This window comes from Asterias rubens, chromosome 13 (assembly GCF_902459465.1).
Source record: "Asterias rubens chromosome 13, eAstRub1.3, whole genome shotgun sequence".
Lineage (NCBI taxonomy): Eukaryota > Metazoa > Echinodermata > Asteroidea > Forcipulatida > Asteriidae > Asterias > Asterias rubens.
In genome coordinates this window covers 7,372,986-7,392,208 of record NC_047074.1, presented here as the reverse complement: position 1 = coordinate 7,392,208, position 19,223 = coordinate 7,372,986, and positions in this window count along the sequence as shown.

Genomic DNA, 19,223 nt, shown 5'->3' with positions numbered 1-19,223 from the left:
TCAATACACTATTATAAAGAACGTGAGAGTATGGCTTTTTGGGGGGCAAGTGTTCCGAATAGGCTAGTGTGTGCGGATAATATAAATAACAGAAAGTTTTTTGGGTGGGTGATGATTGACAATTGAGATGTTAATGGTCTCAGTCTGATTTGGCACACATTCCAAAACTTGACAATGTTATGATGATATTGAAATAAGCTACAAAGAAAAACTGACAAATAGTTTCAGAGTCCAGTCCGTGGAGCAGGAAAGCACCTGAAGAGTTGACCTTATGTAGCTTCGTGTTTCTTAAGCAATGGTTGCATCATTTTCACATATATGTGAAGTTTTTAGTTATAAAGTTTAATCATAGAAACTGTCTGATGTATTCTGGGCCAGCATCTTTTATAAGTACTTCTATGTTTTTCAGTGTGTAATATATAGTGTGTTTATATATATTTTTCTTCTTTGTGTTTGGGTCTCCGGTACATTTGAACAAAATTGGTCAGTTGTCAGCTATGTGTCACCCTCGCACCCCTTAAACTGACAATAATTCAAAGCTTGGAAGTTTTAATCAATGACCAAAAATGAGGGAAAAACATCAATACAGAAGATGATGTGGGTCCGATGATTAGACTCTAAGTGGTTTCAGTACTGCTGTCAGTCTGGTTGGCAGAGAATACACACTACCAGCACGTTTCGGCCGGTCCCAGGCGTTGGGCCGTCAAAACAGAATGTCTGAGGCAGAGGGGGAGACACTAGTGGCTTTCTCAGCGCTGCTTTCCCAGCACGTAGTGAAGGGTGTTTGTGCCAGAGCAAAACCACTGGGGGTGACATGGGGGTGTGTAAATGAAAACGGGGTCATGAAGCTGAAGAGAGTCCTTGGGGTGTAGTTTGCTGGGCAGGAAGGAGCGAGGAGGAGCACAGGGAATAGGCAATCACAAGCTTAGTATGTGCCCAGGTTTAGAGCGAACATTGGAACACATGAAAATATGTTGTTGTGGATTTGTGGTTTAAGTACAACATGGTGTAGGAGGGACATGAATTGATATGAACAACAGGTGCATCTCAGGGGCCATGTGGTGTCTGTCATGTCAGTTGGTTTTTTGGGGGGGACTTGTTTTTATTCATTTCGGTGAGCGAGGCTGAGATAAAAGTTTATGGTTTGTGGCTGGTGTGGGGCATGGGGGATCAAGGTGATGATAATCAGGAATTTGTTGTCTCCTTGTAGACATGGTTCTGTGCTGGACGTTTTATGGATTTCTTTTTCTGACATGGATGAACACTTGGTCCTGAACAAATGAAAGTATACAGAAATGTTTACATTTCAAAAGATTCAGCTTGACTAAAAACAGAGTTGTGTTATTTTCTCTTTTTAACAATTACTAGAGAGATCTTGATTGAATCTCTTGTAATATGATGTTTTGTACTGAGTATTTTAAAGGAAAGTTTTTGTTACATTTTGTGTCATAATGGATGCTCCCACATTTTGTGTCATAATGGATGCTCCCACTTGTTGTAAAACTCTCACGCTAGCAACACTATCTGTGATGCCATGACTTCATTCTTGACATGAAAAAAACACAATTTAATTCTGTCTTTGACTTTCATCGTCTTTCACATTCTTTATTGTAAAGAAAATAGAACTGAAATTTGTTTAAAAGTTAAACTATTCTCGACAAGACAAAGCACTTCTTTGTTTAAAGTTTATTTTAGAGATAGAAGATGACTTAAAGACACTGGACACCAGTCAAATACCAGTTTTCTCACTTGGTGTATCTCAACATATGCATAAAATTACAAACCTGTAAAAATTTGAGCTCAATCGGTCTTCAAAGATGCAAGATAATAATGAAAGAAATAACACCCTTGTCACACGATGGTGTGTGAATTCAGATGCTTGATTTCAAGACCTCAAATTCTAAACCTGAGGACTCAAAATCAAATTCGTGGAAAATTACTTCTTTCTCGAAAACTACTCCACTTCAGAGGGAGCCGTTTCTCACAATGTTTTACACTACCAACCTCTCCCCATTACTCGTTACCAAGTTAGTTTTTATGCTAAACAAAAATTTGAGTAATTACCAATAGTGTCCAATGCCTTTAAAAGTTAAACCATTCTTGACAAGACAAAGCACTTCTGTGTTTAAGGTTCATTTTAGAGATAGAAGATGACTTAAGTTTCCTGAAACCCACTAGTTTCATTTGACAGTGTGTCCTTCCTCCATGGTACCACTGGATAGTTTTGCTCATGGATGGGTTATGGTAAACTTTGAGTGACAGTTTTGAGTCTTATGTATTTTACAAGCATACCTTTAGGCCTAATACCTGCATTGATTTGACCATCCACTTACTCATTGTCTCTACTCATTATTGTCAGTATCATGTCTTAAAGGTCAAGAAGAATCACCATGGTGATTCAGAGCTCCTTTTATCCACTAAACAGGACGGACACTAAATCCCACTCTGAGCTGCAATTAAAAAGTCTAAAAACCTCCACATTTCTTCCTCAAACCCCATCTTATGATTTTGACAGATTTATGAGTTGATGGTCTGGCTTTTGTTTTACACTGTCTTTTATTCTTTGTATTTTCTTTTATCTGAGGGGAGGTTGATTACTTGAGTGTGAGTCACTTTTAAGCGACCCCTTGAGAGAGAAAAAAAATAGCGTCTGGGAAAAAAGTTCAGTTGTATACTTATTTGTACATTTTCGTTTGCAGAATTTTGTAATCTATTTTGAAAGATTTCTTGCTGAAATACTTTTTATTTGTATTCAGGAGAACTGTTTGATTTGTCTTTCTTAAGTTAGACCTATCACCACGCAACAAAGAAGAAGAAAACTGGAAAAAAACAAACAAACAAACAGACAAACAAACAAGGAACACACAACGACATAATAAGGGATGTTGCTCTGTGAAGTTTTTGCATCGATCAATTCATAGGTAGGGTCATGACGCAGAAAAATAAAGTGTGTTTCTCCAAAAGCTTTAAAGGCGCGTAATTATTAGCATAAAACCTTTCTTGGTAATGAGTAATGGGGGAGAGGTTGATAGTAAAAAACATTGTGAGAAACGGCTCCCTCTGAAGTGACGTAGTTTTCGAGAAAGAAGTAGTTTTCCACGAATTTGATTTTGAGACCTTGGATTTAGAATTTGAGGTCTCGAAATCAAGCATCTGAAAGCACACAACTTCGTGTGACAAGGGTGTTTTTTTTTTCCTTATTAGCTCACAACTTCAAAGACCAATGAAGCTCAAATTTTCACAGGTTTATTATTTTATGCATATGTTGAGATACACCAAGTGAGAAGACTTGTCTTTGACAGTTACCTATCTTGCAAAATTATTTCATCTGAAATGCCCCGTAGATTCAAAATCAATTAAAAATACTTTGAGAAATGAATCATGTAGGAAACGATTCTCATACTTCTGAAGGTTGGTGTCTGTTCGCTAATGCTAAAGCCGGAGATGCAGTTGGTACTAAACGTGGATGAGTTCAAAGTTCATTTGAAAATACTGTAACAGTTTGTAAAACTTTTTCTCAGCAAGCCAACACTATTTTTTAGCTGAAATTTTCACAGGTGACTTTTATTAAAACTTTCTTAAGATTTTCTTTAAACTTTGCGTAAACCAAACAATGACCTTACCCTTAAAGAGATTGGGAATAAAGAATACCTTTTTGTTTTCTTGTTGTGTTCAGGTAGTCTCAAGTCACCTGCCTGGGCTTATTACATTCAAATCTTTTTACTTTAATGGTATATTAGCATTTCAGTCTGACCAGCACGTAGGCCTACACGTATGCCAAAATGCTTGGGCTACGTGACATTATACATACCCCCCCCCTTTCAATGTTGTAACCTCAGCCGGAACGCAGACCGCGTATTCAGAGCCAACAATGAACAAGGTCCGGGGCCCAACAAGGTATGGACAGGATTGTAAGCGTACAGCGCACTGTGGCCACTTTGGTTAAACCATTGTAAAAGTGTAAAGCCCTATTCACACGACAGCAATTCAACAGGGGTCCCTTGCTTAATTTTTTAGCATGGTTGCAAAATGTAGCAATGTTTGACAAGATTTTACATACAAGGGACAGTACAACAATGTTCGTCATTTCACACACGGTACATTTTGTAAAATATTACAACCATGCTACAATTTAGCAAGGGACCCTTGCTAGAATGCTATCATGTGAAAGGGGTCTTACATGACGAATCTACTTATCTAAATCCACGTTACAGCGATTGTCTGGGTTTGGCCCACTCCATCGCCCCACCATGCACATCAAACCAAAACTAATGCAACGCTCAATTAACCCAAGGCTGAAGACGAACACCAACAAAACGCCCAGAACATTTGCACTCTTGATGCTCATTGACTGAGACCACTACCTGAATAAGTCTCCCTCTGTCTCCCTCTTCCTCTCCATTCCTCTCCTCGTAAATCTACCGTGAACTAGAGTAGCGTTAATTTTTTGAGAATTAGCCGCAGTGGGACGTGCCTAGAAACAGAGACAAACAAATGAGGGTTATTGGCCACCTGTAAAGCTGAACGATGTTGGGGCAAGATTTCTTACACGTCGAGACCCTGTGATTCATGCTACGGGTCACTAGGGTTGTCTGTAGTTTTTTGTTTTTAGATTTAAAGAAAAAAGCAACACTTTTGAGAGTGGATCAGTTTAACTTGTGTGACTGTTTTTGCAACTATTGTGCTTTGAATCTCCTGTTAGATGCCATATATTGATTAAAGCATTAACATACTGCAGCAGTTTTCACAAAACGCTAGGATTGATGATCCTTTCTCGAGATGGGACGAGTAACTCGTCCTAACTTTTTAGGAAGGGTTCAATGCATCCTAATGTCTTTGGACACGAAACTTAAGTGCTAAGATTAGGAACAGTTTGGTGAAATCAGTGGCTGGTCATGGATACATAATATATATATGCGTGACATTCAAAGATATCTTCTTTTTTAAATAACACATTTTAACTGTTAATTTAATAAATAAAGTGCAAACAGATTCTAGTGATGAAATTGCCAAATTTAGATTTAAATCAACTTAATGAATAACGAGGTACATGTTTGTTGAAAATCCCCAATTGGTGGTGATTTCAGTATTACATTACAGTCGTAATAACTGTAAGTAAAATGAGAAAAAGGCAATAAAAGTATGAGCACATGGGATCACTATTAAGCTTTTAGTGTGGCAGTGAAGCAAATTAACTCATTTCAAGACACAGGACACTATTGGTAATTGTCAAAGACTAGCCTTCACAGTTGGTGTATCTCAACATATGCATAAAATAACAAGCCTGTGAAAATTTGAGCTCAATCGGTCGTCGAAGTTGGGAGATAATAATGAAAGAAAAATCAAATTCTATGAAAATTACTTCTTTCTTGAAAACTATGTCACTTCAGAGGAAGCCGTTTCTCACGATGTTTTATAGTTTCAACCTCTCCCCATTAGTCGTTATCAAGTAAGGTTTTGTGCTAATAATTATTTTGAGTAATTACCAATAATGTCCACTGTCTTTAAGTTCCATAGGTTTACTTATTTGTTGGCTGGGGGAGGGGGGGGGGTGTAAATCCAATAACATTACTGTGTAATTCAATCATTCTTTGAATGAAAAGGATACTGCCTCACAAACTGCATTCCCAGAAAGGTCATTTTGCCAGATATTGTATTTCCCCAGATGTTGGATTGCATTATTAATAATCCCAATCCCAGTGTTTGTGCCGTCCCGTTATCAATCAGCCGTTGTCATTTCCTCCATTTTTAAAACTTGAGAATCTATCGTGACAGCTCCATTCCACGCAGACCTCATAAGAGCCCAATCAATAGAATAGGTATGTCCTGTAGCACAGATTTTAATGCAACCAATATAACCCTAGTAACAGGTCACTTATGGTCACTGGGGTCATCTAAGGTCAGGTGGCAGCCCCACTGCCTGGGCCATATGGTTTGAATGCACTTTTTGTTGTGGCTGTGCACTGCATACAGTACAGACAGGAGTGGATGGTACACCCTTTTTACCCTGCCATTATGTTAGCCCACAGTAGCTAATAACCCCATTGTTAAACACAGACATTTCACTGAGTGCTTGGCAAATATAACTGGTCTGCAGTTGCATTTGGTGGCCAGCTCATGGTTGGGGGGGGGGGATGTGTGGTCAAATACAGATGACTTTAAATGCCCCCCAGCTTTTTTCCCCCGTCATTGTCCCCAATATTGTGGTGTTGTGACTTTGAGTGTTCTTGTTGAAGTGGGTTTTCATGTGTGACACAGGGAAGGTTGATTAATCACCTGTATTTACTTGTTTAAATATCAGTGGACTGTCACATTGTTGGGGCTCTGGGAGCACATGTACTAATATTAAAGGAGTCGTGGTGACTTTTTGGATGAGTGCGCTTCATTCCAATACACTCTTAACTATTGTATGTCAAACTAACCTCAATGTTATGAAGTCAGGTCTTAACATTATTTAAAACAAGTTTTTTTTTTTATAACCACTTGTTTTGTTTAGGTTATTATAGTGACGAAGTTGTGTGCATTTAGATGGTTGATTTCGAGACCTCAAATTCTAAATCTGACATCTCAAAATCAAATTCATGGAAAATTACTTATTTTTCGAAAATTATTGGCTTTCAGAGGGAGCCGTTTCTCACAATGTTTTATACCATCAACCTCTCTCCATTACTCGTCACCAAGAAAGGTTTTATGCTGATAATTATTTTGAGTAATTACCACTAGTGTCCACTGCCATTAAATGAATTAGGAAAACATCAGTGAATTTGAATAAATAACAACAAAGAAAGAATGACAGAGAGCACCAAACCTTCAATTACAAATTACAACCTTTCATAGTTTAACGTTCCATTTCTAGTTTTGTTTCTAGGAGGACTAAGGACCCTCCAGAATAATCTGTTCCCAGCCCTAATCTGACCTGGTTTTCAATATTTCCTCCCCTCCACTATACCCATGTCATTGATATCTGTGAGAACACCACTGTGCCCAATAGAAGCTGCTGATTACTAAGTGCTTAATAGCAGTCAGTCAAACCATGGTCAAACTAGAGGGTGGGTAGGGACAAGGCCATTGAAGGCCAGCTTCGTCAGGGACTGCTCACAGTACACTCCCATGGTCATCACAAACTACAAGTTTTCATTACTAGCATGCTTTAGTTTTGAGTAATTCAGAGCAAATTACAGGGATACAGGTTGTACTTGTGAAGCTTATAGGATTTGAGGCATTGCATGGTGAGGTATCAATATATATTTGGTTTGCGGTAACACCATGTGTGTATCTACTTGCCAGGTAGAGTTTGTTCTTAGAGAACTGTCTTGCTTTATTCTACTACCTCAGAGTAGATGTTCGGGAGACTTCTCAGTTCTGAAGAGAACTGTCCTGCTTTTTTAACTATTACCGGGGCGGATGGTTTAGAAAATAGGCTGGGACTTACTTATAGGATTGTGATTAACTGTACTACCGCGGAGTCAGTTCTTGAATTGGTCTCAACATTTTGACTAGCTTGTTCTAGTCATCGTCAGGAGACTGAACTTATGTGAAGCTTATTTGAGATGAAAGTGAAAGGCTGCCGTAGATTTCAACAAACTCTTCCTAAGACTTTGGACCAGTTCAGTTCCATATCCATAGATGTTAGGACACATTGAACCCATCCTATTTGTCCTAAGTTAGGACGAGTTACTGGAGATAGGATTAATCCTAGCGTTTTGTGAAATCGGTTGCAGGATAAGGGGGTAATCTCTATCCAACTTGTTACAGGCTTTAAAATAACCCACTGTACCAACAGCAATTGCTGTGGTGTCCCTGTGATTTTTAACTTGGTGCCCTCTGCAAGGTTTCAATACAAACTGACATTATTTAAAATAGAAGTACCCCTTTCCAGAGGTAATGGGAGACTTTCTGGGACGATAGAGGGCAGCAGACTTACCGGGTAAATCCATTGTTCTCAGAATTATGCGCATGTTCAGAACTACGTAAACAATGGAAATTTACCCGGTATGTCTGCTGCCACCTAGTGTTGGAAAGTCTCCTATTGGCTGTACCCCTTCAAGAGCAAAGTTTGAGTAAAAATGTGAGTAAATCCAGGTTTAAGGACAGTAAGACATGGCCGTCAGTGACGTCACACATGGGGAAAAACAAAGAGCACTAATACTGGCTTCCAATTTTCTTTACTTGGTTACTTCAGAAACCAAATGGTCGGGGGGGGGGGGGGTACATTTTCGTTCTGCTTTCTTCTCTTTTCATGACGGCACATGAAGAACCCCAGGGGTGTAGTGTGGCAATTGAATGAACCGTTCTTAAGGTGCAAACGGCACATTCTCTCGATGCGTTGTGTCGCCAATGATGCTTTTTCAGCAGGTGCTTCCCTATTTGATGCAGTCAGACCCAGTGAATTGATCTTGTGTAAACAGTGGTAAGGAAAAAAAGGTCTGTTGCCCCTGACGGAATCCTATGGTTTCTCATTGTTATAAATGTTTGTCATTAGAGTCTGCCACCAGAGTCTACCACCAGGTGGGGGTAACTCAGGCTCTAATCGCAAGCCAGTTGGAGTCTGCTAAAAAAAAAAAAAAAAAAAAAAAAAAGCCTTTATAAAAATAGACAAATAAAGTTGTTTTTCTTTCTCATTCTTGGTTCTTTTTTTTTCTTCTTTCTCTCTTTTGTGCGTTTCGTACATGAATTGTGTACATTCTACGTGGAACAAATACATTCCTGTAGAGTGAGTCACCAATGTCTAGAGTAGAAAAACCTATTTTTTTTACGTCGGTTTGGTTAGCGTATGTATAGAAAGTTGTGTCAGTTTAGGCTTACAGTATTGCTGTATTAGAATGTATAGGCCTTTATCACATGCAGTCTTGCGTGATGTTCTGATTGGGTTTATGTGGATGCCCATATTTTGTTGAAAGGTAAAAGTATATTATAAAATTGAAATCACATACTGTAAGTCTTCATCATGGACATTGATGGAATTTCCACAAGTTAAATTCAATATGTAGAAGTTCACCCACATTTTAATCATTAACATAAATCCCCACACAAACACCTTGACCATGTGATGGCCAAGTGCATAATCAGCATCTAAGCAGACAAGCTCATAAGGAAAAGCTCATAAGTGAAAAAAATGGGTTTTCTTTGTCCATGATTCCTGGGCCCAATTGCATAGAGCTGCTAAGCACAAAATTGTGCTTAGGGTGAAATTTCTTCCTTGATAAAAAAAAAGGATTACCAACCCAATTTTCATTTGTTGCATATTGCTTGTAACTGGTATTCAGCTGTTGTTTGCTTATCCTGAAAATCATGTGAACATTTTGTTGGTAATCCTGTTTTTATCGTGGAAGAAATGTCATGCTTAGCAGCTCTATGAAATTGGGCTCTGGGCAGTTTGAGGACCGATCCTCTAACAAGGTGACAAGTTTATCACACCATCAGATATCAGAATGTGAAGTCATTTTTTAACGTCATCAAAATATTTTATCTAATCTGATCATAGTTTTTTTTAAACTGATAGACATGTAGTTGAGGTTGTCACCAAATACCACAGTCCCCTCGATCACCTCTCCATCCACTTACCCCAAGTAGTAGTCCTGGCCGATTTTCCTACCTTCAACCCAGGTATAGTAGTTAAAATGCTGGGCAGTTCTTTTCAGAACTTAGCAGTCTCACAAATTCTGAAATGCAATGATTTGAGTTATTTAGCCTTACAATTCCTGGTGTTTTAACAGGCACGATATTCTTCCTACTTAAATCTGATTTCTGATTTTTTGACCACTAGAAAAATCAGCAAAATTGAAGTTATATAGCCGTACAAAGTTATTAAACCATAAACCATGTATGTAGGTCAGCCGTTGTAACTCAATAAAAAATTGTCCTACTTTTTTCCAAGGGCTTCATATAATGCCTTTTTAAAATAAACACCTTGCTTTGATTTGCTATCTTTTTGTTGAGAGAATGCAAAGGCATGAAACAGTCTGAATAAATACTGTCATAATCCAAATGTGATTAGAAAGTCAGTCATTTTTTTTTTTTTTTTTGATTATGATGCATTGTCTGGCATCTTCCCCTGTGGATGTTCATTCACATTTCATCATGACCTGGTTTCTAGCATTACTGTATGTCTGTCCCAGTTCTCATGCAGTAACAAAGAGGCGCCAGACCAATTATTAGCTGCTGAGAACACCACCAGTTATTTGCATAATTTCTTAACCCATTGGCATCTGTAATATTATAGTAACTGGTCTGTTTAAAACTGGAAACCTGGGGGAGTGTTGAGTGTTGATACTCCGTCAATTTTGGCTTTAAAGGCACAAGACACTAATGGGTAATTACTCAAAATAATTATTAGGATAAAACCTTACTTGGTAACGAGTAATGGGGAGAGGTTAATAGTATACAACATTGTGAGCAACAGCTCACTCTGAAGTAACGTAGTTTTTGAGAAAGAAGTAATTTTCCACGAATTTGATTTCAAGACCTCAGAATTAGAATTTGAGGTCTCGAAATCAAGATTCTGAAAGCACACAACTTCGTGTGACAAGGGTGTTTTTTTCTTTCATTATTATCTCGCAACTTTGTTGACCAATTGAGCTTAAATTTTCACAGGTTTGTTATTTTATGCATATTTTGAGATACCCCCAAGTGAGAAGCTGGTCTTTGACAATTACCAATAGTGCCACGTGTCTTTAAGGCTGCAGGCACTGGCAACCTTGGTCTTGATTGTTATTTTGTTCTCTCTTTGGTCTAGGGAGCCATTAATGAAACATAATGACCTTGGGTTCAGACATAACCTGTCATGATATAGGGAGGATTTATTGTATAAGTGGAACTGGCTGCTCTGTAATTGGGAAATTATGATGGTGATGATTGCTTGTGTAATGGACAGTTTTTTGTTGTCATATTATGTATTATGGCCTTGCTGTATGCTCAGTTTAAAAAAACAACACATCCACATTGCATTGGCACACCTTTGCACTTTGCAATAATCACAACAAATATTAATTTTGTTTTTTTCCCCATACACCGCTGTGTCAGTTTAAAAACCAACACATCCACATTGCATTGGCACACCTTTGCACTTTGCAATAATCACAACAAATATTAATTTTGTTTTTTTCCCCATACACCGCTGTGTCAGCACTGTATACTCGGTTCTTTCCCAAGTCCTGTTAACAAATATCACTCGGGTACTGACACAAATCGGTAAAATGGGTAAAATGGGTAAAAACCAAAATTAATATTCTTTATCCCCAATGCAAATTTAACATCTATTAAATCACAACCAATGTTTGCCAAGCAACAGCGAGCTCCTAATTTCATAAATATGTGTATTTTATTTAGTAGATTTGACCTCAACATTGTACCAGTAGTACTAATAATATCCTTAGTTTATAATGGTACTCAAGGCTAGGTTGTGTAAAAAATAAAGTGTGTATTTTTTTATGTTTTTTTTTTCAAGCAAGAGATGAAGCTCGGGTTCATCAGCGAGAGTTGAAGGTTTATTTGACCTGATCTGCTTAATTCTAAAGGATCTTATGGATATTCCAAGATTTCCTATATTCACCTCGTCATCACTGATTTTAATAACATCTGGCATTTATATCACCCAACTAATTTACTTTCAATAAAAATTCTCTCCCAGACTAGGATTTGATAACAAAACCAGGCATGTTTTGCAGAGCATGCAAAAAAGAAGTAACAAATTAAGAATATTGTACACAGCTTGACTAACTGCGAATTACTCTGTGTTTAAAACATTAATTAGTGATTTAATTAGCACAAGGATACAAAGAAATAAAATCTGAATGATATTATAAACACCTGGAGAGAAGTGACTGTAATACTGGGACATTCTCCCTCAGAGTCTTGGCAAATGAGCTTTCATGATTTTACATAAACCAACGGAGGAAGAGGTCGTGTCCTGCCATCTATTGGATCTGTCGATCCGTCAAAGTGGGGCATCAGCCCACTTAGCGTATTCGTTATATTGATCCTGCAGTCTGCGATGGCTTCTTCTCATGCTAGACGTTTCTCTCCGAACGGTAGAATCAGCGGGGCTTTTCCCGCCTACTTCTCCCCTTCGCAGCTCCGTCTCCCGATGTCGCGATCCTTTTACGGTTTCTCACTGCCAACGGACTCTCTCCGACACTTCCTTTGCTCAACTCTCACAGAAAAAAAAATTGAAATAAAAACTGGGATAAATGGGAATTTACAACCAGAGGGATTTATTTAATAAAGTTACATCAACACAATTGTGTCATTTTATCGGTTAATAACGGTGGAAAGATGTTGGGGTTAGGAGACGGCGGGTAATTTCACTTAGTTGTGTTGTGTGTATATGATCTGCTGAGGCAATGCTATATTAGATTTTCAGCTTGGTTGGGTACTGTGTTACTGTGAGAGATTTAGCACTGGTTTTCTCATTGATCTATTAAGGGAAATCAGTCTGGCCAGAGACGTCTCAAACATACAAAGCTCTTGATGGTGTTTTCCCCCTCCCTCATCCTAAAAATCAAATGTTAAAGGCGACTACAAGTCAATTTTCTTTATTGGTTGAAGGGTCTTGGTACTTTCTGTAACACAAAAAACAATGTCACAAATCACAATCAGCTTTCGTTAAACTACACAGTTTGAAGATAATGATAGTAGAAAGCTTCCTTTAAAACATTACTTGCTGATAGAGGTGCTGTAAGTTTTTTAGAAATAAGTAAAACAATCTCTAAAGACGAAAATTGTTTTAGCATGTAAAACGTATTTTCGTGAAATTGTGTTCTCAATTCTCAAAAAACTCAAGTACATGTATAACAAAGAAACATCCCACAAAATGACCCAAAGTGTATTGTCATTTTTTATGTCTGACGTCAATGTCAACGGAATGATTGTCGTTTTTTTGTTTTATTATAAGCCTTCAGGTTGGGCAATTTTTCCTGATTGATAATTCCCAAATATTCAGAAGCGTACAAACATAAAAATCATATTAAAGGCAGTGGACACTATTGGTAATTGTCAAAGACTAGCCTTCACGGTTGGTGTATCTCAACATATGCATAAAATAACAAACCTGTGAAAATTTGAGCTCAATCGGTCATCAAAGTTGCGAGATAATAATGAAAGAAAAATAACCCTTGTCACACGAAGTTGTGTGCGTTTAGATGGTTGATTTCGAGACTTCAAGTTCTAAATCTGAGGTCTCGAAATCAAATTCAGGGAAAATTACTTCTTTCTCGAAAACTATGGCACTTCAGAGGAAGCCGTTTCTCACAATGTTTTATACCATCAAACCTCTCCCCATTACTCACTACCAAGTGAAGTTTTATGCTAATACTTATTTAGAGTAATTACCAATAGTGTCCACTGCCTTTAAAATGATAAACAAACACACTATAAACAAGTTTAAAGTCACCTGGAAATAGAATTCTTTTTCTTTCAAACGTAAGAATATATGCTTACGAACAATAAAACAATTTTTTTAATAATATTTTGTCACGATTTCTATGTTTAAAAAATATATAAAGTTGTTTGGGAGGCTGACTCCGCCTACCCCTTTTGTGACGTCAATCGAGGCATACTTTGCCTGCAATGCGTATAGTAAACACACGTGCAAAGTACATGTACGTCCAAGTCGTGAGTTGGTACATTTCAAAAAGTTTTTTTCTGCATGCAGCAGCAATACACCTGGTCGGCATTGAAACGTACAAACTCACGACGTGGTCCGTACATGTACTTTGCAATTGTGTTTACTCTACGCATTACAGGCAAAGTCTGCCTCGATTGACGTCACGAACAGCGCCTTCTCGGGTCAGGTCTACTCTTAAATTTGTAAATAACATAAGAACTTATTTTTTTGAACCTTAGTTAACTGTTTATTCACATTCCACTCATCAAAACACATATATTAGTGACAAAAGCTTTCTTTTGAAAAAAATACCACTTCCAGGTGACTTTAAGTCACTGAAGTAGCTGTTTAACATAATTCTTTCCCCAAAAATGTTCACTAGACCCATTTTCCCTGTTCTTCATTCTCTATAGCCTTACTATTAGCAATTTACTAGAGTAGCTGTCGGCATCATATCATGCTGTCTTCAGACCAGTCCAGCAATGCTAATATTATTGCCCTAATTCTGTTTTTTTATACGCTGGTCTGGTTCCATTCTCCATTATGTCTGTTTCCTATATTTTTATGAGTGACATTGCCCCCATTATTAGGACTAGACACGCATGTGTCTCTCATCAGCTCCCAGATGATGAACACAATTAAGCTGCAACGAGGAACAGACACAATTCCTTCCTCCATGGTCTAAAAGAGGTCTGATTGTTTTTTATAGCTCCATGCATACACTGAGCTAAGGGGGGGGGGTCTTTTGTAGAGACTATGCCCTGGATTCGGTGATATTAACCACCTTGTCTTAATATGGGTTGTTGTGTTTTTCTTGCTGTGCAAAACTTGGTGTATCTCAACATATGCATACAAACCTGTGAAAATTTTAACTCAATTGGTCGTCGAAGTTGTGAGAGTATAATAAAAGAAGAAACACCCTTGTCCCACCAGTTGTAAGCCTTTAGATGCATTGAATTTGAGACCTCAAATATTTGAGTGAGAAACTACTTCTTTCTCAAAACCTACATTACTTCAGAGGGAGCCATTTCTCACAATGTTTTATACTATCAACAGCTCTCCATTGCTTATTACCAAGTAAGTTTTGTATGCTGACAATTATTTTGAGTAATTACCAATAGTGTCCAGTGCCTTTAATTAAAAGGTAAAAACACATGAGCCCAGCCAAACGGGTCACTTAATTTTCTTTGAAAAGGGGAAGAAAACAAAAACACTTTTTTGAAACCCAAACGCTGCTTTTTGGAACTTGAGAAGATGGCATTGCCGTCCCTGGAATCAACAACTGGATATCACATTACTCCTAGGGTTGGGGGACGGTGCATACAAGAAAGAACAGGGATATAGTCTGGAGACAAAAACCTTGCCCTTTTCAATAAAACGTTACTCTCCCCTGAAGTGATTTTTGCAATGAGAAGTCATCCTGGACTTTGCCTTTCGATCCAATCAAAAGGGGTTCCTTTACCCCAACTCTGACAGAAACATGACTTTTTAAATAGGTCACCACCTCAGATATATGTAAGATGCTTACCATGTTTAGATGTGGCAAAATGATTAAAGGGGAAATAGGTCATCCGATCACAGTGGCTTCACTTTGGTTAACCTTTGTTAAAATGTTAGACTTGTATTGGAGAGCTGCTGATGTTATTTTGGTCTGGTTCCCCGCATCTGATTAACTTTTCTTGTGTTGAAGAGACTGCCGTCAATTTCACAAAACTCTTCCTAACTGAAGACTATAATCTTAGAACTTAGGACGAGTCCCAAACCCGCACTGTAGCATGCGGACCTTAAGATTAATTCTAAGTTAAGATGCGAGTTACTCGTCCTATCTCGAGATAGGACAAGTCCTAACTCTTTGTGAAATCGATCCCTGGTCACAGACCAACATAATTGTGTGATTCGCTTTGATTATCCACAGGTTGTTTGTGTATCCAGAAGTTGAACAAAAGCAATTGAAACAGTTTCTGAAGAACTTAACTACAGAAGCTTTGATGTACAAACTTGTTAACTTAAGGGCACTGGAAACTATTGGTAACTACTCAAAATAATTATTAACATAAATCTTACTTGGTAACAAGTTATGGGGAGAGGTTGACAGTATAAAACATTGTGAGAAATGGCTCCCTCTGAAGTAATGTAGTTTTCGAGAAAAAATAATTTTCCACGAATTTGATTTCGAGACCGATCAGATTTAGAATTTGAGGTCTCGAAATCAAACATCTGAAAACACACAACCTCGTGTGACAAGGGTGTTTTTTTCTTTCATTAATATCTCGCAACTTCGACGTCCGATTGAGCTAAATTTTTTATTTATTCTATGCATATGTTGAGATACACCAACTGTGAAGACTAGGCTTTGACAATTGCCAACAGTGTCCAGAGTCTATAACAGAAAGGCATTTGTTTTGGTCAATTGTAAAAACATGTTTTTAAAAATGTTTTTTCATAAATGTTTACAGGCAAGTTTTGGCAAAATACAGGCATCTGTTTTTCTGAGAAAAAGAGAAGATTGTAGTTTAAGTACCCCAAATACCTGTAGGTTGGTTTTGATATGTGCCTTAAACCATCACCAATAAATGAATATTCTGTTCCCCAAGTCCAGTTTGTAGTGTTTCTTTAAAGCCATTGGACACTTTCAGTAAACAGTATTGTCCAAGGCCCACACTTCGTGTATCACAACTTATATATAAAATAACAAATCTGTGAAAATTTAGGCTAAATTGGTCATCAGAGTCTGGAGAAAATAACGGGAAAACCCACCCTTGTTTCCGCATGTTCGCCGTGTCATGACATGTGTTTAAAATAAATCTGTAATTCACGATATCGAGAATTGGTAATGTTTTAATGTTTTCTCAAAAAGTAAAGCATTTCATGGAATAATATTTGTAAGAGAAGTCTTTCACCATTACCTTCTGTAAACCCTGTAAGTTATTCGTAAATATGTGAACTGTAAAAAAAAAACTATGTTCCGAAAGTTTCCAATGGCTTTAAAGTAAAATCCCTGACGCAAATGCGGTTTCAACACAAAGTGGTAATTTAATTGCGTTTGTTGCCTGTGGTTCTTCTTGGATGTAATAGTCTCTTTCTTAATTGTATTCTTAAGCCAATTGTGTCGTTCTTGTGTAACAGCTTAAAGCGTGACTAGTTCTCTGAAGATTAATGAGTTCTTTTACTGCTGATTCCTGTGGATGGGGGCAGTACAGTCGCTCGAATCATTCGTGGAAGCCATTTGCACAATTTATTTTCTTTTCTTTTTCTATTTTTTGTTTTTGGGGGGGGGGGGGATTGTGAAAACAAAATATCCACCAAAAATGTGCCTCATTTTTAAAGTTAAAAAACATTGTTCATTGCTTTTAACTGGTTGACAGCCTCTTTTTATTGTTATTAAAGCAATCGCACAACATCGATCGAGTCGGGAGAAAAAATAGGGAAAACCCACCCTTGTTTCCGCCTGTTTTTCCGTGTCATGACATGTGTTTAAAATAAATCTGTTATTTTCGATACTGAGATTTTATAATTGTTTTAATTTTTTCTCAAAAAGTAAAGCATTTCATGGAATAATATTTCATGTAAGTTATTTGTAAATCTGTGAACTTTTTTTTTTTTTTTTTTTTGGTGCTAATTCCAATAAAACAGCTCCAATACCCAAATTCATACCACAGTAGGCCTATAACACCCACTCCTCTGAAATACTGTGACAGGGAAAACTGAATATGTAAACAAATTAAAGGTACTGTACACGTTCGGTATTTGTCAAAGACCAGTGTTCTCACTTGGTGTATCCCATCATAAGCATAAAATAACAAGCCTGTGAAAATTTGGGCTCAATCGGTCATCTACAATGTAAGTTGCGAGAAAATGATGAAAGAAAAAACCCTTGTCAGACGAATTGTGTGCTTTCAGATAGGAGTAAAAGACTTCCAGCTAGAAGTCTTTTAATATTTAAGTGAGAAATTACCTCTTTCTTAAAAACTACGTTACTTCAGAGGGAGTCGTTTCCCACAATGTGTTATACTATCAACAGCTCTCCAATGCTCGTTACCAAGTTCAGTTTTAATTTAATGTTTGTTTTGAGTAATTACCAAACGTGTGCCTTCCCTTTAAAACAAAATATAAAGACCCCACAAACCAGTTTTGATTATTTTGATGTCCACAATCAAAAGTTGGGCTCAATGATGGGAGTAACTTACTCTTCCCAAAACATTGATGCCCTTTTCCCTTACAGCTTAAAAGATGCTCGATGCTCTGAATTATTTTTGCTCAACAACACAGCTTTAAAAGTGTAGAACAATTAATTTTTGAATTGGTGTTGAACTAAGACAGATAGAGTGGGATTTGAACCTATGTCCTCCAGATTAATTTTGTATCATTTAGTAAATGGGACATGTGCAATGTATAATGAACTCAATGTATATAATAGATATATAATTAAATTTGCATTGGGGATGAAGAATATTAATTTTGGACTTTACCCATACACCAATGTGTGTTAGCACTGTATACTCAGTACTATTCCGAGTCCTGTGAAAAAATATCACAGGCATATTACTCGGGTGGGATTCGCACCCACGACCCTTGCAACTCTAGAGCAGTGTCTTACCAACTAGACTACAGAGGTTGCCCGGTAGCTAGAGGCAGTTCGAATCCTTTGTTTTGGCAGCGGGTACCGCAACGATATTATAGATGTTAAATTTGCATCGGGGATAAAGAATATTAATTTTGGATTTTACCCATACACCAATGTGTGTTAGCACTGTATACTCAGTACTTTTCCGAGTCCTGTGAAAAAATATCACAGGCATATTACTCGGGTGGGATTCAAACCCACGACCCTTGCAACTCTAGAGCAGTGTCTTACCAACTAGACTACCGAGATTGCCCGGTAGCTAGAGGCAGTTCGAATCCTTTGTTTTGGCAGCGGGTACCGCAGCGATAATATAGATGTTAAATTTGCTTTGGGGATAAAGAATATTCATTTTGGATTTTACCCATACACCGATGTGTGTCAGCACTGTATACTCAATACTTTGTACATTATGACTATTTATCAATGATCGATAATAAAACAAAATTATGTCCATGAAACTAATTATTCCCTCTTGTAGAAGTTTTACGTTACTTGCAAGAAGTCAGTGTCAGATTATTTTATAAGCGGGCTTTTAGAACATGAGCTTCTCTCAACGACACTGGAGACTTCAACGCAGAATGAATAGCACTGGTTTCTGTTGTAGTTTTCTGACATGGCTATTGATTATGAGCCCTAATTATTTTCATGATTAATATTTGCGTAAAGTACGGCTGACCCAACCTGAGACGGATGATGCAGTACTTAGGCCATTTGCCAGACAGATCTTATTATTGAGCGCGTGGCGTTAAGACTTGGTAGCGACTTGTCCTCACGCACCGGCCTTCTAATGTTCACCGTCGGAGCTCGTCACATACATCCCCGGTTGGGCAGAATAGCTGAATTGTTCCATGCGAATCTGGGTCACCAGCGAGTAGAGGATCACAGCCAACACGAAGCCCAACATGGGACACCTTGGTCTTTCAGGCTGTAGACAGCCCAAGACATGCAGGGCATATCATTGACACGGATTGAGTGAAACCCAATGCCAAACGAGCC